General features: G+C 36.6%; 1 pseudogene across 1 annotated transcript; it reads right to left on the bottom strand.

Moving 5' to 3' along the window:
• Positions 1-735: 735 nt before the first annotated feature.
• LOC143582071 (protein CHROMATIN REMODELING 5-like) lies at positions 736-20,336 on the bottom strand (annotated as a pseudogene). The gene is made up of 29 exons (XR_013143920.1): positions 20,220-20,336; positions 15,118-15,555; positions 14,159-14,382; positions 13,976-14,059; positions 13,248-13,307; positions 13,073-13,170; positions 12,373-12,424; positions 11,830-11,896; positions 11,537-11,630; positions 11,357-11,444; positions 11,129-11,263; positions 10,417-10,605; positions 10,274-10,341; positions 9,506-9,599; positions 9,272-9,396; positions 9,125-9,188; positions 8,391-8,603; positions 7,062-7,303; positions 6,862-6,972; positions 6,675-6,762; positions 6,159-6,341; positions 5,971-6,051; positions 5,392-5,628; positions 4,458-4,613; positions 4,165-4,342; positions 3,860-4,077; positions 2,531-2,819; positions 1,419-1,512; positions 736-1,341 (listed from the first exon to the last, which is right to left on the bottom strand). The product of XR_013143920.1 is annotated as a protein CHROMATIN REMODELING 5-like (transcript).
• Between the last annotated feature and the right edge of the window lie 283 nt (positions 20,337-20,619).

Here is a 20,619-nt window from a genome sequence, read left to right as displayed (position 1 = left end):
GTTGCATATTATTGTGTCTTGTGTTCCTAGCTTAAAACACTAGGATCCTTCTAAGTATTTAAATCATCCTAGCTTGAAACTAGAACAGTCCCAACTAACTAGGTTTACTCATCATTAGAAATCAAAGAAAGAATAAAAAAACAAAAACTCTTTCCTTTATTCTCATATTCTTACCCAGATGATTCTACCTGTTAAGAGCATCGTAAAACACTAGGATAAGTATTAAAATTAGAAGACACCTTACAAAGGAATAAAGTGTCAAGGTCGCCGCATGATGTTTCGATACAGTTTGTCCTTTTGTTTTGCTTTTTCATTTCAACTCGTACAATATGTGCAGCATTCTGATGATGCTGATCAACTAAACATTTGTCTATTTACCCTCACAATTTAATGAAATATATCAAACAAGTGTATTAAGATCCGAATAAATAACAAGAGAGCTTAAAACAATAAATTTCAAACAGAAAAAATTAAAAGCAAACGTCTTTTATTTTAAGCTACCATTTATTTGGGTCCACAGACTCACTTTTACACACTGGTATTCAGTTCCTTCTATCTTGTCAATGTCCATACTCATCCTTGCAATATTCTTCACCCAAAGAATCAATTAAAACAAAAACAAAAACTATTCCTCTATGCTCATAGGGTTTACCACAGTGATACCAACTGTTAAGAGTATCACCAAATTCAAAACCAAGTTATAATTCCAAGACACCAATGTCTCAATATGGACTATAAATTTCTTTGAAATACCCAATATATACAAAATAAACCAAGTTATCTAAATTTATATAATCAAAAGGTAAAAAGCAAAAAAATAAATAATAATCAAGAGAAGAAAGATTAAGGTTGCATTATGACTCCATGCACTTTGTCCTTTGTTTTGTTTCATCTCATGCAGATATAAAACGACTGTTGATTCACACATCTGCGCACTCTGAAGATGCTTTGCGCCTTCAGTTCATTAACATTTGCAAGGACAAAACCACTTTCCCCATTCGAATCAAGGCGGAAGTACCTGTTTTGAACCAAAACCCGTGTGTCGGGTCCTTTGGGGGTGGTTATGAGACGGAGGTGGACCAAGAATACCAAAACTTGGATCAAGCAGTGTGCTATTATTTGAAGCATCGGCTCGCCGCCTCCTTTTCCATGCTTCAAACTTTTCGGTATCTACCAATCCTTGGTTAAGTAAAGACGATGATTGACTCTTCCCGTTTATGTGGGATGATGATGATCCCGCAGCCTCTTTTTCTTGTTTGAGTTTTGAATATATTTGATGAAGTTTCGGCCCCGATAGATTTGAAAAGGTTGAGACGTAGTTCGGTAATCTTGTTGTCATTCCTTTCAAACATTTGAGACCATATACAAGTTTAGACATGAGAATCTCAATGCTATAGATATAAAGAAATATATATTACTTTCTTGTTTAGATGGATCGGCCTCATGATCGATAACAATTTCATCAATTCTTCGCCCAAGAAGCTGCAGATAGTTTCTGATTCTTGAAAGCACCTAAAAGCAATCAGAAAACTGGCTATAAGTAGGCTTGTAAACGAACCAAACAAACACGAACACGCATGCATGTGCTCGTGTTCTTTCGCTTAAGTTTAATCGCACAAACGATCGAACAAGAACAATTCAACGGACACGGTTTCTTGTTCGCGTTCATTCATTAAGAAAACGATTTTGCTTGTGTTTGTTTATGATTGTTTGTTAATAACATAAACAAACGGTTCACAAACGCATTCAAACGAATTAATTGAAAAGTGATGAAAGAACATAACCGAGGAACATCAAATAAAAATAAACGTGAACATATGGTGGGCCTAAAAATAATAAAACAAGTCTAAATGTAACGCGCCAAATGAACTTTAAAACCTAAACTAACGAACATAAGCAACTGTAACTAAACTAATGTTCACGAACATAAATGATCAGACAAGACATGTGTGCATGTTCATTTGTTTAAATAAATGAAAAAAACAATTGTTCATGTTCATTTGTTAATCTAAATAAACGGATTTTGTACTGGACGGTTTACGAACATTCGGTTCGTTTACAGGCAGGGGTGTAAACGAGCCGAGCCGCTAGTGAGCAACTCGAGATCGGCTCGCTAAAACCTCGAATCAAGCCGGGTTTAAACGCGCTCGAGCTTTTATTGAGGCTCATTTAATAAACAAGCTCAAGCCCCAGCTTAACGTGCCAAGCTCGTGTTGGCTCGCGAGCCTAAACAAGCTTTTTATTTAAATAAATCTTATCTACTGTATTAATATATTTAAATAATAATTATTATATATAAAACTGTGCTAAAAAAAACTAAATAGTATATGTTATTATACATTTAAAAATTAAAATTACTAATATATATCTAAATAAGTATAATATTGAATTAATAATAAATGATCCGAGCTTGAACCTCAACAAGCTCGGGCTTGGCTCGACTCATTTACAATTAAAGGCCTAGCTGGAAGCCTGTTATAATAAGAATATGTTTAAACCAAATAATAATAATAATAATAATAATGTGAACCTTTTCTTTAGGAAGATCAGCGCTAGTGGTTTGCAATCTATGAAGACGTTCAAGCATCTTTTTTTCATCAATTAAAACATCTTCGCACCATTCCATCCATTTAACTTCCTTGAACTGTTGATAAACTTGTTCATTGTCTGACATCTCACCTTCCTCTTTAGCCAAAGCAGCGTGCACGTGTCAATCTTAACTTATTTGCCGGCTCTAGTGATCCTGTTTGTCTTCCTTTTATACGAGAAACTGGCATATTTGGAAGATTATCTTTCTGCTTTTTGAAACCCTTTCGCCCCTGTAGTTTTCCCTCCAATAGCAACAAGCTCCTTCATGGCACAGAAACCCATATCAGTTAATAGAAAGCCAAACGCATATTACCAAAACTTTGTCCATGCGGAAAGCAAAATAACACAATCACTTGAAAAACAGGTGGTTCAGTTATATCTTTTTTTAATCAAGTTTTATGGTTCGGTTATGTGTATCAATAACTAAAATATTCAAATCATACCAACCTTCGTATGTAAACTTTTGAATTTCAAAATATATGTCGGTTTAGTTTTTTTTATACAGAATTTACTACTTGCCCCACCTTTATAAATTAACATGCTTGTTGCTTTTTTAGATTTGGCTAAAAACCTTATTGGATTTACCAAACCGTTTGTATCAGAACCGATCTCTTACGAAAATCTAAAACCGAAACAACGGTTACGAAAAGCTAAAAGCTGAAACATACGTTAGGTCTGATTTAAGAATTAAGGCATGTAAAATCTGTAAAAGTCAACTAAAGCATCACATGACTAAAGCTTTTTGCATTACTATCTTAGTTCTAAAATGTTTGCAAGACAAACTTTGTAATTGTATTATGAATTGTCAATCATAATTAGATGATTACATAGGATATAAATAGAAAATATATTTACACATCGTAGCCCTCTAATACTAAAGTATATTATTCTAGTACTAAAGTATATTGTCTAATAGTGCATCACATGATGCAGTGTTGAAGTTGTATCACACAATGCAGTTGACCGGTATTTGACCAAATCGGACCATCCATTACAATGGGTGTTGAGTTTTTCAGATGATGAGGATACCTTAAAATCTAGATTTTAAAACATAACATGTTAAAATATAATTTATAAATAATATTTTAGTAATTCTTTTAACAATGAATCTCTCACATACGTGATGCACATGCTTTGCACTTTGCGCATCACGCGATACGCTTTCTAAAACCAAGATTACTAATTTACTTGTCTTGAGAAAATATATTTAATGAAATGCAAGATTGTCTTGAAAACTTCATACCCCCAAATTTTTTATAATATCAAAGACGGCATTCATGTTTGTAAAGGAATCACAAATACATACCATTTCAATAAGTTGAGAAGCCCGTTCTTTTAACTGGGGAGCCCGCGGTAAAAATGTTTCATGATGCTGTAGTTCCATGGGAGCAATCTTCTTTAAAAGACCAAGCTTTTCATCTAATCTTATCTTTTCCCAGTTACCAAACCCATGATAATGAATCCCCAAAAGCAATCTAGCATCATCCTCTGAAACATCAACAGCTAATAAGTAAACAGGTCATTTAAATTATAAAAACACTAATACTACATGAAGACAACATATAACAAACTTACTTTGGTTCCACCCACAACCTTTAGACCAAGTAGCAGGTTTGAGGTACATCAAAGCCTGAAACTGTGTGATTGGGTCATTGTAGCGGTTAATCCGTTTGGACAGAAGTTGAAGCTCATCCACACGGCTTAATAACTCATCTGCTTTCACTAGAACACCAAAAAAGTCTAACAGTGGTCCCTACATGCGAGAACGAGGCGGATATTACATAAAACAGAGGATGTGAAATGAAAGAAATCGAAACTTTTTAGGTTTGAACCAACAAAGAGTCGGAAAAATGTTACATATTGGCAACCTTTGGGTCCAGACTTCCTACATTGACTGCTTCTCTGCATCCCTCTATTAGTAAATCAAAAAGCACTATTTGAGATTCTACAGGAGCAGCTTCAACGGACCCACCCACTTCTAATGTGATTAAGCTGATTTGGCTATCGGTACCATACTTCTTGACCTAATTTCAACAGCAAACAAACAGTTACGATAATCCTGTAAAGCAAAATCACCTGTTTGTTTGTTCAAAGTGCTAAAACCCAACATGCCAAGACCGACCCAACACAATTTAAACGAACCGAATACCAGTGATCTGCTTGGTGGGGGGTACATTCATTAAACACAATTTAAACGAACATGGATCATGGATGAACAAAAAAGTTTGTTCATGTATTAAACAAATGAATATGAACACACATCTCATTTGATTGATTACGTTGGTGAACGTTCATTTGCGTTTCGTTTACTTAGAACCGTTTATTTTTGTTCATTTACGTCTTACATAACTAATTTTATCTGTTGTTACTAGTAACACTAATTGGTCCAGCACGCATCGACCCATCAATCCATCGCCACAATCTTTATGTTTGTTCTTTTATATTTTTATATTCTTTCAATTACATTAGTTTATGTTTGCTCATTTACACTTGTTTAGAATATAAACGAACAAGCACATTCATTTTCTTAACAAACATGAACAAAAAGATCAGTTTGTATTAAGTTTTCATGTTTGTTCGTTTGTTTGATTAGAGTTATATAAACGAACATGAACAAGCCTCGTATGTATTCGCTCAGTTCATTTACAGGACTGGTCACGTATATGAAAGGATGTTGCTCATGTTAATCAAATATATGCAGGTCTCAAATTTAGGAAGTGTAAATAAGTTGCAATTGAAAATTCAGTAAAAAAAAAGTCAACCATCCAAAGAAAATAAAAAGCGTGTAAGAGAAATTCTTACTGCACGGAAAAAACGAGTAGCGTCTCGCTTTGGCAAGCTCCCATATGACCACTCTCTAACTTGAGCAGAAGCTCCATCAAGTGGTGGTGGCAAATAACTAGAATGATCAGCATTTCTTCTCTTTATGGCCCTCTCATTAGTTTCAGCACCCTTCTTTTTCCTTTTATTAACCCTTTCAGGTGGGATGACCTCAGCATAACTCTTGCTGTTTCTTGCAGCTCGTGGGGCTAAAGCTTCCTATATTACAAAACGAAAATCCTGTTAAAATAGTAGCCTTGTATAATTAGCTGAAAGAAGTACAACAGTTTCATCATTCTTGCTAATGGTGAGAAAATGGACTTGGTGGGTCAAGAATGAAAACAGAAATCTTTTTTTTTTCTTCGTCTGTAATAATTAACAAAAATTGTGTTTTTTCAACATAATCTGTTTTTTTTTCTAAATACTAGATTTAAGCATCCAATTGCACTTTTGGAGACCTATTTCTTTCTAGTTTCTAGGCAAACTTTTTTAATTTACCAGTTTGAAATGTAACATAACCCAAATCAACTTTTTTTAAGTAAATATACTGTATATACATACCTCAGCCTGTGAAACAGCATCAGGTTTTATCCATCGACTCCAAAAACTTCCATCATCTTCAGTAGATGCAAAATTAGCAACCTGTGAACATGGTAGAAGATAACAAATGCAAAGGTAAATCTACAGTTTTGTAGAACATAAATCATGAACTCAGTTTATGCACTCGTTATATCTAAATATATGCTTGCCTTAAATGCACTCAGTAATTCATGTCCCTTTTCGTCCTCGGCTCCCCTTTGTTCAACCTTCTCTGCTCTTTCAAGAATTTCATCAATATCCATGCTCAAAAGCCTCTTTTTACTTTCTTCATCATTTTTCTCTTCTTTAAACAGCTCTTCAGCCCCAAACCTCAAAATAGCCGATAGCTCATTCTGTTAAATAAATATTAGCAACTTTAATACAAGCTTTTTACACGAAAAGAAAACCATAACCCACCAAAGAATGACCATACATGTGATATTATCAAAAGCCACCTCCCAATTTTATTGTCCACAAACAAAAAAAAAAGTTCTAACTTAAGATATATGCATTAAAACTCACATTTTTTACTATATCACCAATGACAAAAGGAGAGTTGAAATAAGAGAAAGAAACTAGCAATTTGTTAAAAAAATTTAATCAAAATGAACAATATTTTGGGACAAAAATTAGTAATACAGACAACAAAACTGAGAGAAACGAAAAAAAATATTGCTGATCAATACCTTGTCAAAGGTACTCGCTTTTTTTTGCTTCTTTCTTCTCCAATCTTCCCTCTGCATTTAGTTTCTGAATGACCAAATGGTCAAGTACCTATACAAACAATGACCAAATGTCACCAAGAAAGCACACATAAATTCACAATACAATGAATAATTAAATGATTACAAAAGTAACCAATAATTTAAATACCATCTTCTTTTTAGCACGTTCCAAGATCTCTTCCTCAACACTTTTGCTAGTCACGAACCTATAAATATTAACAACTTCTTGTTGTCCAATCCTATGAGCTCTGCTCATTGCCTAACAGTCATAAAATCAGTATCAAAAAGACCATTCATCAAATATGTATTCTAAACATACAGATAGAAATTATATACTATATACCATACCTGCAGATCATTTTGAGGATTCCAGTCTGAATCGAATATGATGACGGTATCTGCTGTGGCAAGATTGATACCTAAACCACCAGCACGAGTGGAAAGAAGAAAACAAAATCATCACTACCAGGTGCATTAAAGTGGTCCATAGCCTGGTGGCGCACCTCAGCCTTTGAACTCCCATCAAGCCTCTGAAACTTGAACCCTTTGAATGACAAATATTCTGCAAGGATATCCAACATCCTCACCATCTGATTTTAAAAAAAATTAAAAAAATAACAGATTGCCCGATAACTAAGACACAAAAACTTCTAAACAAAACCTAACTATATATATATCTATAAACCCTAAATATGGAAGGTTAACGTACAAATGTCATTAACGTGCTAAACGTGAGAATCAAGTAGAGTAATTATATATACAAGTAGAGTAATTATGTAATTACATCATAGAGTAGTTATGTAATTACTCTATGATAATTACTCAACTTGTATATAAAATTACTCTACTTGATTCTCACGTTTAGCACGTTAATTTCATTTGTATTTGATCCAAACCCTATATAGAACAGGGTTCAAATAAAAAGAAGTTGTTTCCTAGGAATGGTAAGAACCAATAGTATTTTGACATGTGGCACTAAAACTTATGATGAAAGAATAATTCTATGAAACTATGTCGGTTATAATGGTGAAAGAGTAATTCTAGGAAACTATGACGGTTTTTGGTAATTTTAAATCTCAACCATTGATTGATATGATCCCATGGCTATGATTTATTCTTAGTCTTCCTAGAAAACTACTTATTTTTAGGATAACCCTCCCCTATATATATATATATATATAATCGAGGTTCGACAGAGCCCGTTCTAATGCCTCTGAAATGAGTTCAATCAGAGTTCGTTTGATCAAAGGTTCGCCGGTTCCCCATTTTATGTGGTTTCCCAAAGAATGAATGTTGCTACTCATTTAATAGAACTTGGTATAAGTGGTTTAGCAAGATGTATAAGCCCTTTAAGCATGTAGACGTGGTACCGTGAAGAACTGAACCTACACTGACCAAACAACATAGGTACCGGTGTCACTGTTATCGGTACCGGTTTCAGTAATATCTGGACGGATATCGGTATTCATTTTTTGTGGTATTCTGCCGATGTAAAACTCCGCATTCAAAAAATCCACCGCAACGCGTGGGTACGTTTAATAGTTTGATGTATATAACAAGTTGGAAATCTACAAGATGGCTTGTTGCATCTAACACAAGCCAACACCAAAGAAGTTGACTACCCAACATGCACGCTCCTCACAAAATACATTCATGCATGCAAAGCAGTTGAAATACCTGAGAAAATATTAAAACACGGTGGTTTGTCTCGTGCAATCGGTCAAGAAGCTTGTCAAGGATAACAAGCTTTCCACTGCTTAGAATTATCCTTTCAAGTTTACTGCTGCCTGTAATACTAGAGTCTCCACCATAACCATGGTCCGCGCTCTCAAACAAGAAAGGATGATTACAACATTTCTTCAACTCTACCACAATGTTCAAAAGAGAAACCTGCAGGGTTCCAAATCAATAATTTTAAGTTCCAAAACCAATCAAATGAAGATGCTATCGTGAACACTGTAAAGTCTAATAAGACCTAGGATATCAAAAACTATAGTGCAACTGACTTATGAGATGATATAAGTCCAAAACGATATATCATAAGAACAAACAAAGAGAGGATGAGAAGTTGGAACAGAGCAGATAATCAAACTAATATCTTTTTTACATGGTCACAAATAATTTTGAATACTACTTGCGAAAATGTGAACAAGGATGACTGATATTATGCCCTCTAAAGCAAGAACTATTGCACTTCCTGAACCCTCCATAACTCTTTCCCGCTATTTTTCTCAGCGTTTTTACATTAAAAAAAAAAAGCATAAATGCTCCACTCGAGTCTCTTGGGAAAATTGAATTCACAATCAATTTGAGAACATGAATTAACATAATAATTATAATTATAAATGGAACTGCTAAGACACTATAAACCCTAAAAACCTACTTCAGGAGTGTGAATACTGAATACCTACCTGATTTCCACGTACACCTTTGTTCAAGTCATGAAAATTGCGTTCCAAAATCCACTTGTAATACCTGCAAAAAAAAAAATAAGAGAATCATTGTGAGTCTGATAACTGACATCATTAACCACAAATTGAAATAAAATAGAATGTTACTGTTTCTGTAGTGGAGACATCTCAACCCGGAGAACCCGCTCAATTTTTGGGGGCAATGATTTCTCAACATCCTTGATAACTCTTCTCAGAATGTGAGGTCTCAGTTCCATATGAAGATTAGCAAGCTATTGAAACAAAAACTCACACTTCAGCCATCATGTTTATCTCACACACATAAGTTCATAACTCCTCAATATATCAACATTAGCAAGTCTAATTAAAGTTAATTGTTACCTCATTTCCGTTAAACGAGCCAAGGTTCTTGTAATTCTGAACAAATTCGTCCTTACTGTAAAATTTATTCGAGTCCAGAAAGTGAAGTAAAGCCCTGCCAGAAAAAAAAAAGAATCCGCTATAAATCTGGAATCGTGATGACAATAATTTCATAGATGATGTGCCCCTGTAGTATAACAAGCCATATTTTCTGGGCTCCCAGACCTTATATTAGAAAAAGTAAACATGGAAATTTCAACAAGAAATGAAACACCTATCATCTATCTTAAAATTCATTTCAATCAGAGACAAGCACATAAAAATAAAATTGCAACAAAAGAAGTGTTTAATTGTGCATATTAAGTCTCAAACAAGAAGTACAAGCAATGTGAGGCACATAAAGCACATAAAATATCTCATTAGCATACTATGATTTATCTTTAAATTATATCTTTATTCTTGACAATTTAACGAAATAGTGTTCTGTAACATAGAAAGATGATGAAAGAGTGAAAACAAGTACAAGATTTATAAATCATGTGAAGGTGTAGATTGATAAAAAAAAGCAAATTCTGAATGATCATAATTATCATAATAGCTTAAATTTCAAGCCGATATATGCGCTAGAAAACGTGAAAAGCTTTAACTTATTAGCTATACCATTATATTCTTAAAGAACATAAGATCATAGATAGAATTATGTCAACAATCAAAGGATCTGGTAACCCTTGTAGCATTAACAAATCAAGCACAATTGCACTGAATTACAATCGTAGCCAAAAAAGTTACCATAGTTCTTCCACACTGTTCTGCAGGGGAGTACCAGTAATAAGAAGTTTGTTCTTGGTGCTGAATTCCTGTGAAATAAGATGTAAATATATAACAAACAAGGACTGTTATGTTGCTAATAAGAACAGATAACACGAGAGTACCTTAAGTGTTGTATACAATGAAGCTTCACTGTTTTTTAATCTATGTGCTTCATCAACCATAAGATAGTTGCAATTTATTTTTGAGATCACAGCCTTATCCTTCAACAAAACTTCATATGTAGTCAACAAAGCATCAAACTTCGTACCCTTGCCAGCCTTTTCAGAGAAAAACTCATCCTGCTGACAAAACTTTAACCCAAAATAAAACATTTAGAACTTTTGACATATGCATTCTATCATAGTTAGCACCCCCCCCCCCCCCCAACACACACCACCCCACTCAAAAAAACAGTGAATATGTTTAAAAACAATTATGTAGCTACTTTCATCTTTTAAGCCTAATGCCTTAGCATATTTTCTATAAAGATCTTAGATTCAAGCTCACATTTATCAAAAAAAAATGATGACATTTAACATATATCAAGTCACAACTATGCAGCAACATTTGAGATAAAAAAAATGGTTTTTCTTTCCTAAACAATATTAAGAATTTCTCTCAAACCACATTAAGAATGCCAAAATCTCTTCATCATATGATTCAAATGTACCTTGCAAAACAGTCTCTACTTGCATATTTCAACAACAAAATAGAGGCATAATATTCATTAATCATAATCATCATGTAGCAATCTAATCTAGCAAATTATCACATACAGGAAACTTAAAATTTGAAAAAGAAAAAAAAATCCACACTCTACAACTATTAGCATACCTCTCGGCTTGCGCGAGTCCCAACGTATATGATTACATTCATATCAGGAAGCCACTTCCTGAATTCTTTAGCCCAATTTGACAAAGTCGATAGAGGTACAACAACAAGAAAAGGACCACGAATTTTTTGAGCATTCTGTGGAAACAGTAAAAACATTAACCAAATCTGAGCACTAGATCAGTTTAATGTATTGACAAAAGGGAAAGCACGGCATGAGCATATAACAACCTGCAAAAATCCTAGCAAAGAAACTGATTGAACTGTCTTCCCAAGGCCCATTTCATCAGCTAGTATGACATTAGTATCATTTCTCCAACTTCACCGTAAAATAAAGTATAAGCATAAGTATGAAACTCCAAATAAAACACATCCTATGGTGCAATGTTACTTTAATTTGACAAAAAATACCTGTTAACAAGAAAGTTCAAGCCCTCAAGCTGATAATCCCTAAGTTTACCACCTCTTAACCACTCAGACTGTTCCTCCAGCTTTCTTAAACTCGCTGTAAGTGAATAAATAAATAAACAAATAAAATAGAGAGTATATTTGATGAGTCAGAAAAGCACTACAAAATTAGTTTAAAACAAAAGCAAAGTCAAGACGCTCATTTGTTATGTAGCGCAGGAATAATGTCTCATAAAATACTAATGTACCTAAAATTTAAGTTGTAATTTCAGTTCACAATAGACAATACAGCATACCTTTACTATTCCTTCGCTGAAAATCAACCATTTTTCCCTGTACAGCTGTCAGGGCAGCTTCACGCGCCTGCATTCAAACCAAAAAAATTAGAACCTTAAATGCTATAAAACATTCTTCAAACTTGCTAGATAGATGGCCAAGGATATTTGCTAGCAGTTCATAGAATGAAAAGAAGCTACTAAACATATATGTACATCTAAATGGTTGTGGGCACCAACTTATTATAACTTTTACATGAAAAAGTTTAGTTGTATTATTAAGGGGGTGTTTGGGATTGCTTATAAGCCTACTAAGAACTTATTGAAAAGTAATAAGGAGTTTGGGATTGTTTTTGTTGTGAGAGAGAAAAGTTAATAAGTTACACTTTTGTAACTTATTAACTTATTGAAAAGTTATAAGGAGATTTCATAAGGAATCCCAAACACCCCCTAAATAGTAAAAACTTTACTGTCCAGCTGATGAGTAAAAAAATATTTATTTCATGTTAAATTACATAGATCATCAAATGTGGCATATTGAGTACATACATCTTAAAGTGGTACCTTATATTCATCAATAGCTGCCTGGGCAAAAGCAATATCAACAAATTTCTCCCTGAAGATGTGATGCAACACCAAATATAAGCATTCTGACACTAATCCCAAAATTATATCTACTAAAGTGTGACTTCAACTGCAAAATCAAAAGGCTATAAAAGCAGAGACCTCCCCATGTATGTAAAACATTAAACGCATCATTCCTTTTTACATGTATATAATATATGAACAAATACTAACAGACTTAGGCAATAACTATAATCAACACATGGAACATTATCCATATGTGCAAGACAAAATAAAATGCCACTCCCATTCCCAATTTCCCGTATGTCCATTTGAGTTTAAATATAATTATAAAAGTTAAAAAATGGAATCATAAATATGAAGCATTGTTACTGGAGGTAGCAAATGAGCTGTCTAAACAAAACTGGTACTTCGTTATTAAACAAATACCTTAAACACATACTTGTACTTAACCTTGCATTTTAAACCTTAAACAAACTGGTAAATAACTTATAAGAGTAATTCTCATTTGTTCAAATAAAGTGTTCCTGTCTCTTGAAAATTGCAATAATTACTAAAATGCTAAAACCAATTTGAATTAGGAAGGTACTAGAAATGTAGCAAACGATAAAGAGACTTCCTTGTGAGTTTTGGTCATACATTTGAAAACTCACGATAAATAAATAAAAAATGTGCATACCATGTTGCTTCAGCATAGGAGAGACCTTGCCACTTGACCAAATATTCTGGTGTTCCAGCTCCTTCTTTGCTGATTCTATCAGCAATTATCCGCTCAACCTAATTGAGTCAGTTGGAAAATCTGAGGTGAAGAAAGTAGAAAAGGATAACGCAATTGAACACGTAAAATGTGAAACCTGACAATTCTGCTTGATAAGATCCAAATCCATCTCCTTGCTCACATCGATTACCTCAATCTAAGTGGTAAAAAACAAAACCAGATAATTAAAACACACTTCAAAATTAGATAATCACTACATTAACAGTACAACAAAAGGTCTCATGACATTACGAAAAATGGTTTGATGCCTCTTTTATATCCAGATTCCAGAGATAGCGAGGCAGCTGTCAATATGTGTGTGTGTGTGTATATAAAATCATGTTTCACGAGTGACATTTCTCAGTTTTGTAAATCTACACTAGAAAGGTTTCAACTTTACATCAATATACGGTTTGATGCCTCTTTTATATCCAGAGATAGCACAAAAGAAGGATGCTGTCAGTATACATGCACACACACACACACACACACACACACACACACATACAATCATGTTTCACAAAAGTGACCATTTTAGTTTTGTAAATCTACACTGCAAATGTTAACTCTCAATATTAAGTAATTGTGTTTCTGTTATATCCTTGTGAACCGTAGCAAGCTTCACCTTAAATACAACTTGCAGCACATGTGCATTAATGTGTGCATGGGGGTGACGAGTAATGATCATATGCATGGGTAACAAGTTAAGGTTTTGTGTCTAACACAAATTAAGGGCTTCTTGATTGCTCATACATCAAACAAAATTAAGTAAACAGAACGAAGGAACAAAAAACAGTGAACCAAAAGAATGGCGGTCAGCATTACCTCCTCACGAGAGACTGATCTTCTGTACTTGATTTCCTCCATCACCCTTTTAGTGTAATTCAGAACTTTCTTAAAGCCACTCAACTGATCGTCAATAGAAAAGTAAAAGTTTATATAAAGAATATCAAACACCATATTATATTAAAAAAAACAAATCAAAGAATACACAGACTAAAAGCTTACTGTTTGCAAATCCGAAAATGATTTCCATTGGCAATGCAAATGTGATTGAACTTCCATTTAATAAAAAATTCAATCTCATTCCAATCTGGTAGCGAGTCGTACAAGTGGCTCAACAATAAAGGGTCTGTTGATTTGTTGTTTCGCTCAGCTTCTTCAGCCATTCCTTTTGGTTGATGCCATAGCACTTTCTCAATAGTGTCACGATCTTCCTCCCCGTTTTCCTCCTTACCTCACAAACAACAAACACAATATGAAGAGAAATATAAAATGAAAAGAATAGTACGTCAAACCACAAAAAAAGGTACCAAAAAGAAAAAATTAGAAAGTAATTAAAAAGATAAATTATTCAAACTCCATGTATTTAACTTTCTAAGTGCGTAACTATGAACAGCTTAAGTCTCGTGAAAAGCATTTACAGGTCAGATCAAAATGTCCACATATGTTTGATCATAGTATTACATCAAGGTACAAGTATTATCATGAAATGAATTTGTATTATTACATCAAGATAAAAGTATTTTAATAATAACCACCAATTATCAGTATTACATCAAGATACAAGTATTTTCATAATAAACTCCATCCACTAGCCGAGCTTGACAAGAAAGCCACAAGTTTCACTTACCTGCATTGGTGATATATATTATTAAATGAGTAAGTATTTGTATGATCATATTAAATCAGACTAGAAAATTCAACACTATTATAAATTTTGGATTATTAAAAAAGCAAAAAGGATAAAACTGTTCATTCTATAGTGTTGTTTGTTTTCTAAAGGTGTCCAGGTCATATCAAGTTTTTTAAGAGAAAAACTTATGCTTGAAACAGTTTTCAAAGTTCAACCAGCATCTAGACACATATCTCAAATGAAGCATTTAGAACTATGCTGCACCATATGATCGCTGCAACAGGAATATGAAGAAGAAAATTCATTGATTTGCACACGGATATTTCCAAACCTTTTGCCTCTTTCTCTTGATATCATCATCCTGTTCTTCACGTTCTTCACTTTCAGCATACGATACTTTCTGCACAGATCGAGTTGAAGTTCGAACTTCATTATAGCTTCCAGAATCTTCTGTAAAAACGGATCGACCACTAGTTTTTTTGTGCATATGTCTGCTTCTCCCTCCTGTACTTTTAAAGTGCTCTTCAAAATCATCCTCTAAATCATTTGCTGATAAATACTCCTCTTCAAAAAATGGTCTGCCTCTTTTCCTCCTGTTAGAAGCTGTAGATACATTAGGCTCTCTACCAGACCTTACATTACCACGCACACCCTTCCGTTTTGGCTTCTTATAGAAGTCGTCATCATCATCATCAACTGAGATGTCTAATTCATCATCAGAGTTACCAACTTCCTCAAAATATCCGCCTTCCCACTCTTCATCATGTTCCTGTAAAAAAATTAAAAATGCATGTTCATCACTTAAAAATGTAGTCAAGTCAATCCATGTATAATAAGTAAATAAACAAAATGGTTTAATGATGACATCATATTCAAATCCATCAAAATTCAAACCCGTATGCAAATATTAGAGGCGTCTTTGTTCTACCTAACTCAGCATTCAAATAAAAACAGAGCAAGAAAAAAATTGCACAATAAAAAATCAAAAGGCTGCTAATGTCATAGTTGCCAACAGAAGTTCAGGTTCAATCACATGCTAATATCATAACAAGAACAACTGAAAACTCATCTAATTCTTTTTGTCAAGTTGGATAGGCTTAAACATGTGTGTGGGTGCACAGGATGATGTTAAACTTGCAAGCAGTTGAAAGGCAGTATGATGTGTAGAAACCTGTACAAACTTTCGTGGTCCAAGTTTGTTACATGAAGAATTTAGTATGTGGTCGAGGATAAAAACTTTTGGAGACGTAAGACTAAGGTTAATGACTTTTAAGGGGGCAGGTATAGTTTTTGGTAAGAAATGTCTCTTAGGCTTTACGCTATGGGCGTTCAAGAGGGTGGTTTTGGGGAAGTAATGGAAGGAAACACTGCCAATGGGCGATAAAAGGGTGGGCTCCTGAAGACCGGCGCTAAAGGAGTGGATGGTGTGGGCCCTCATGCTTTTCACTCTCTCTGTCTCACACACACATACATATATATGTATGTATGTATATTGTGGCGGCAAAGGGGCTTAAAACCACAGTGGGCGTTATGGAGAAGGGCTTCGAAGCCCCTTTCCTACGTGGAGATGACGTGGAGGGGCTTTAAAGCCCCTCCATAGTGAACAGTCTTAGGGGCTTCTCTTTACCTTATTTTTGTTTTATGTCAATCTAATTTTAGTTATTTATTTGTATAATTATTTATTTAATTTTTATGTATTTACTTTATATCCTCATACTCTATCAAGTTCTTCTATTTTGTATTATGTATTTATCTTAATTAAATTTATTTAAGTACTTATTTATCTTTTTTTGAGTATCAAATGCTATATTGTTGTAATATATTACTTATTCGTTATTATATACTTTATTATTTTTTTTAATATTAACACTAATTTTATATATCTATTTATTATAAGGTATATTGGTTTTAAATAATCCCAACTATGCCTGAAGAAACACTAAGTGACCCCGGCAGATTAAGGATAATCTTAGGGTTAAGTAGATGTTTCCCACGAGGGTTAGGTCCAGCAAAGATGGTTATTCTTCTCAACCTGCAAAATAGACACCGTGAGCTCGTCACTGAGAAGGGGGGGGGGGTTCCTCCCTGTGACCACCCTCCGGCGTGAGAATCAGACTAGATTGCTTGGAATATAAGTGTATATTGAGAGAAATAGCTAGAGAGAAGATAAGATAAGATAATGATACCGTTCCAAGGTGTTGGTGTATTTATAGCCGAAGGTAGGTTTCCAAGCAGGTACGGCCAGCTGTATATAATATTCCTTTTCCAACAACTATGGGCTACGTTCGTGCCACGATGGGAGTTGGTGGGTAGGCAGCGGCTGATAGTGACATTTTGTACTGGAGCGTGCTCCTCCTCGTACTATTTGTCGGTGAGCTGTCACCCTGTGATTGGTTCATGGGTCGCTTTTGTCAGATCTTGTCTATTTGTCCATACCTTGGTAGGTATAGTACAAAAGATCTTCTAGAAGCGTACGGACTGGCTCTTTTGGGCGGGAATATTCCCACCCTGCTCATTCCTTCTTCAGGTGACATTACTGAAGTATAAGAGTTAGTGCCTTATGCGTGTAGCCTTACTGTTATTGCGGGTAGCCTTCCTTCTTGGCTTGTACCCACAGCTGCGGGGACAGGCAGGGTACTCTACCAAGGGAGGCTTTCCTGCGGGGACAGCTGGCTTACTGCGTGTAAGGTCTTCATCTCTCTGAGCATGGTGGGTCCTGCGGATCCAGTTGGTCTTTGCGCAGACGTACCTCTTTAAGGTGAGTCTTGCGGGTCCAACTGGGCTTTGCGGGGACCTACCTCTTCAAGTCCCCCCAGTCCATTGTTCTTCTCATGAATTGTTAATAAGTGAAGTGAACTTTTGGACTTTAAGCAAGGGGTTTTAAAGGGGTTTTCGTTTTCTAAGGTTCTCCGTGGGGATTCTTCCCGCAGTTTTCCTAATGTCACTTGCAGAAAATTCCCGACTTTTTTTGCCTGATCTTTGGGTATGATGCGGGTAGGTGCGTAACCTCTCCGCAAGTTGGGAGCGTTGAGTTTCACTTGTGTAGATTCTCCACGGGGTATTGGTAGTTTTAGACATAGTGATCAGTTATGTTAAATAACCAATTCCACCTTGAAGCTTTAAACAATCTAGTTCTCAACGTTCCCGCCATGCGGGGGTGTTATTTCCCTTTCCGCAATCATGACCCATAAGATCCATCTTGGGTTCAATTCCCTGCAAGTGCTAAGTATGTAAAGGGTTTCGCCTTGACACTGTACCCGCACTTGTCTTATGGTTTCTTGTTTTCCAAGGTATCTTCTTGGCTTCCATTCCCTGCAAGTGCTAAGTATGTGAAGGGTTTCGCCTTAACACTGTACCCGCACTTGTCTTATGGTTTCTTGCTTTCCAAGGTATGGGGGTATATTCCCTCTTATTTTTGAATCTTTTTGAATCTTTTTGGAATTCGGAGAGTTGGTGAAAGGATAAGGACAGTCCAAACGGTTGAAGGGACGTTGGCGTCTTCTGACGGTTTCAGGACGTACAGGAAGTTATGACGACGTGACAGCATGTGGTCAATCAGGACGCTTTTTCAGGCGCGAGTTTTATGACACGCGCCCTTTTGACACCTGTTGCCAGCTTGCTTTATCCACACGTGTCGCCGCTCCTGCGCCTTCTTTCTCATCCGCATTAAATTCATCGCATTCATTGCGATGAGTATATAAGGGGGAGAGGGTGTATTTCATCCATCATCTTCACTTCACTCTCCTTTTCCTTTTAAGCGATTTCCGGCGAATACTCATCTTTTCCGGCGAGCATTCTCCTGAAACCGCTTTCTTTCATCTTTAACATTTATAAAATGTCTTCTTCTACTCATGATCCAGAGGTTAACGTCAAGGAGTCCGATGTTTACCTCGAGAACCCGACATCGACGTCCGATAAGGACGATAAGAGTACTGCTGGCGAGTGTCAGTGTACTCTTTCTGTCGATGTATACCATTACATCGTCAAGAAATTTATGTTGGAGCCCTATGAGCCGGAGTTCCCGGAGGCCAACCAGACGGTGTACGATGCCCCTAAGGGCAAGATAGGGGTTTACGATTCGTTCTTCATATATGGGAATCTAAGATTCCCATTAACGAAGTTCGTATACCGTGTTTTGGAGAAACACGGTGTTCATCTGAAAGAGGTGCACCCAATGGCGATTTCCAAAGTTCGCCACTTCGAATGGGTGTGCCGTATTTTGGGTATCGAGCCTCGAGTCGACCGCCTGATGACCTTCTATACTTGGAGGTGCATCCAGGGTTGGTATACCCTTGTTACTCGGATCAAGGGTTTGAAGATCTGCGCTACTGAGCGTAGTCTTCGTTCTTGGAAGCGGGAGTTTTTTTACATCTCCGCTCGCGTCGTCCCCATCGCGATGACGTTCAAGAATGGGAGGGCACTTCCTAACCTTCACGCCTCCAATTACCAGGAGACGGAATGGTTCACCAAGATTTCCCAGATTCAGACTCCGATTTATCGCTTCGCGGAGTCTGGGATGGTGATGCTTAGGATGAGCCGCGTGTGGAAGGATGCCAGGTCTGGGACGCCGCAAATACCTATCGTTCTCGAATACGGTTTGAACTATCTTCCTTTTGGTACGCCCCGTCTTTTGTGTTGGATTAGGGTTTTCCTTCTAACATTTTTATCGTTTTTATTTCAGAGGGGAACGACCTACAGTTGCTCTTGCACCCGCGGGAGACTGGTGGTCCCGCACTGTTGGGTACTCGTGATCTCGATGAGAACGAGTTGCTCATTTTGGAGCAGACTGCGGATAGATTCGTAGAGGTATACCCGCCAGGCCACGAGATTTTAAGCGCCACTCGGCCAGGTAAGGAGTTTTTTAATCCTCGTCCTCTTCATGCTCAAACTTTTGCTGGAATTCCTCTGATCTTGTCATCTTCTGATGAGGGATCCGCAGATGGGCCTTTTATTGTGAGGAAGAAGAAGGCGGCCGGCGTGAAGAGCAAGACGAAGGTTGCTACCTTCGTTGACCTGGGGAATCAGTCTGATTCCGAGACTGAAAGTGAGGAGGTAGGGGGGGGGGAACCTTGGTGGTGGTGACGAGGTTATTGTCTCAGAGGTTGAGACAACGGCTATCACTTCTAAGCCGCCAAGCGTTGCGAAGATAACTGGCGTGAAGAGGTTAGTTTCATCGGGTCCATCTCCGCCTATCAAGGCTTTCAAAATCAAGAAAACCAGTAAGTGTACTTTTGTGTACCTTTTCCGCATTTCCTTCCGCCTTTGTTTTTTTATATCTTTGGTTTTTCTTTATGCAGGAGTGGACTTATTTGCCTTTGAGAGCGGTGCGGGAGGAAGTGGTTCAGGACCCACGACGATAGGTTTGGTCAACCTATCCGAGGCGATGACCCAGGCGGCTGCGCCTGTTTCTGGTACCGGTTCAGTTGCTTATACTGTTGAAGCAACTGTTCCGGTTATGACGTCATCTGTCATGGCTGCTGTGCCGACGATGGCATCCAGTTTCATTGCTGCGTTAAGCAGTTCAACTTCTCCGCCGGCCGTCAGTGCCATCTTTACTACATCATTCACCGGACCGGCGGTGACTTTTTCTGCGAGCTCATCTGCGGCGGCTACCACGGTTATGAGTTCATCTCCGATGGTCTCTACCTCAGTGGCTTCTACAGCGTCACTTTCGGTGTCAACGACTACCTCGTCTTTGGTCGGTTCATCAGGTATGTTTAGAGTTGGGACCTCTAGACTTACCTCTGTTGATGAGGGAGTCCAATCTTTGCCTCATTCCCATCTACTTGACCTCTTGGATGGATATCCTTTAGGTTCAGGTGATGGGTTTAGC

This window comes from Bidens hawaiensis, unplaced genomic scaffold (assembly GCF_021521415.1).
Source record: "Bidens hawaiensis isolate Kalapana, Puna unplaced genomic scaffold, B.hawaiensis_p1.1 tig00031433_1, whole genome shotgun sequence".
In the NCBI taxonomy this organism is placed as follows: Eukaryota; Viridiplantae; Streptophyta; class Magnoliopsida; order Asterales; family Asteraceae; genus Bidens; species Bidens hawaiensis.
The sequence above is the reverse complement of the archived record's forward strand: the minus strand, read 5'-3'. Positions and strand labels throughout refer to the sequence as shown.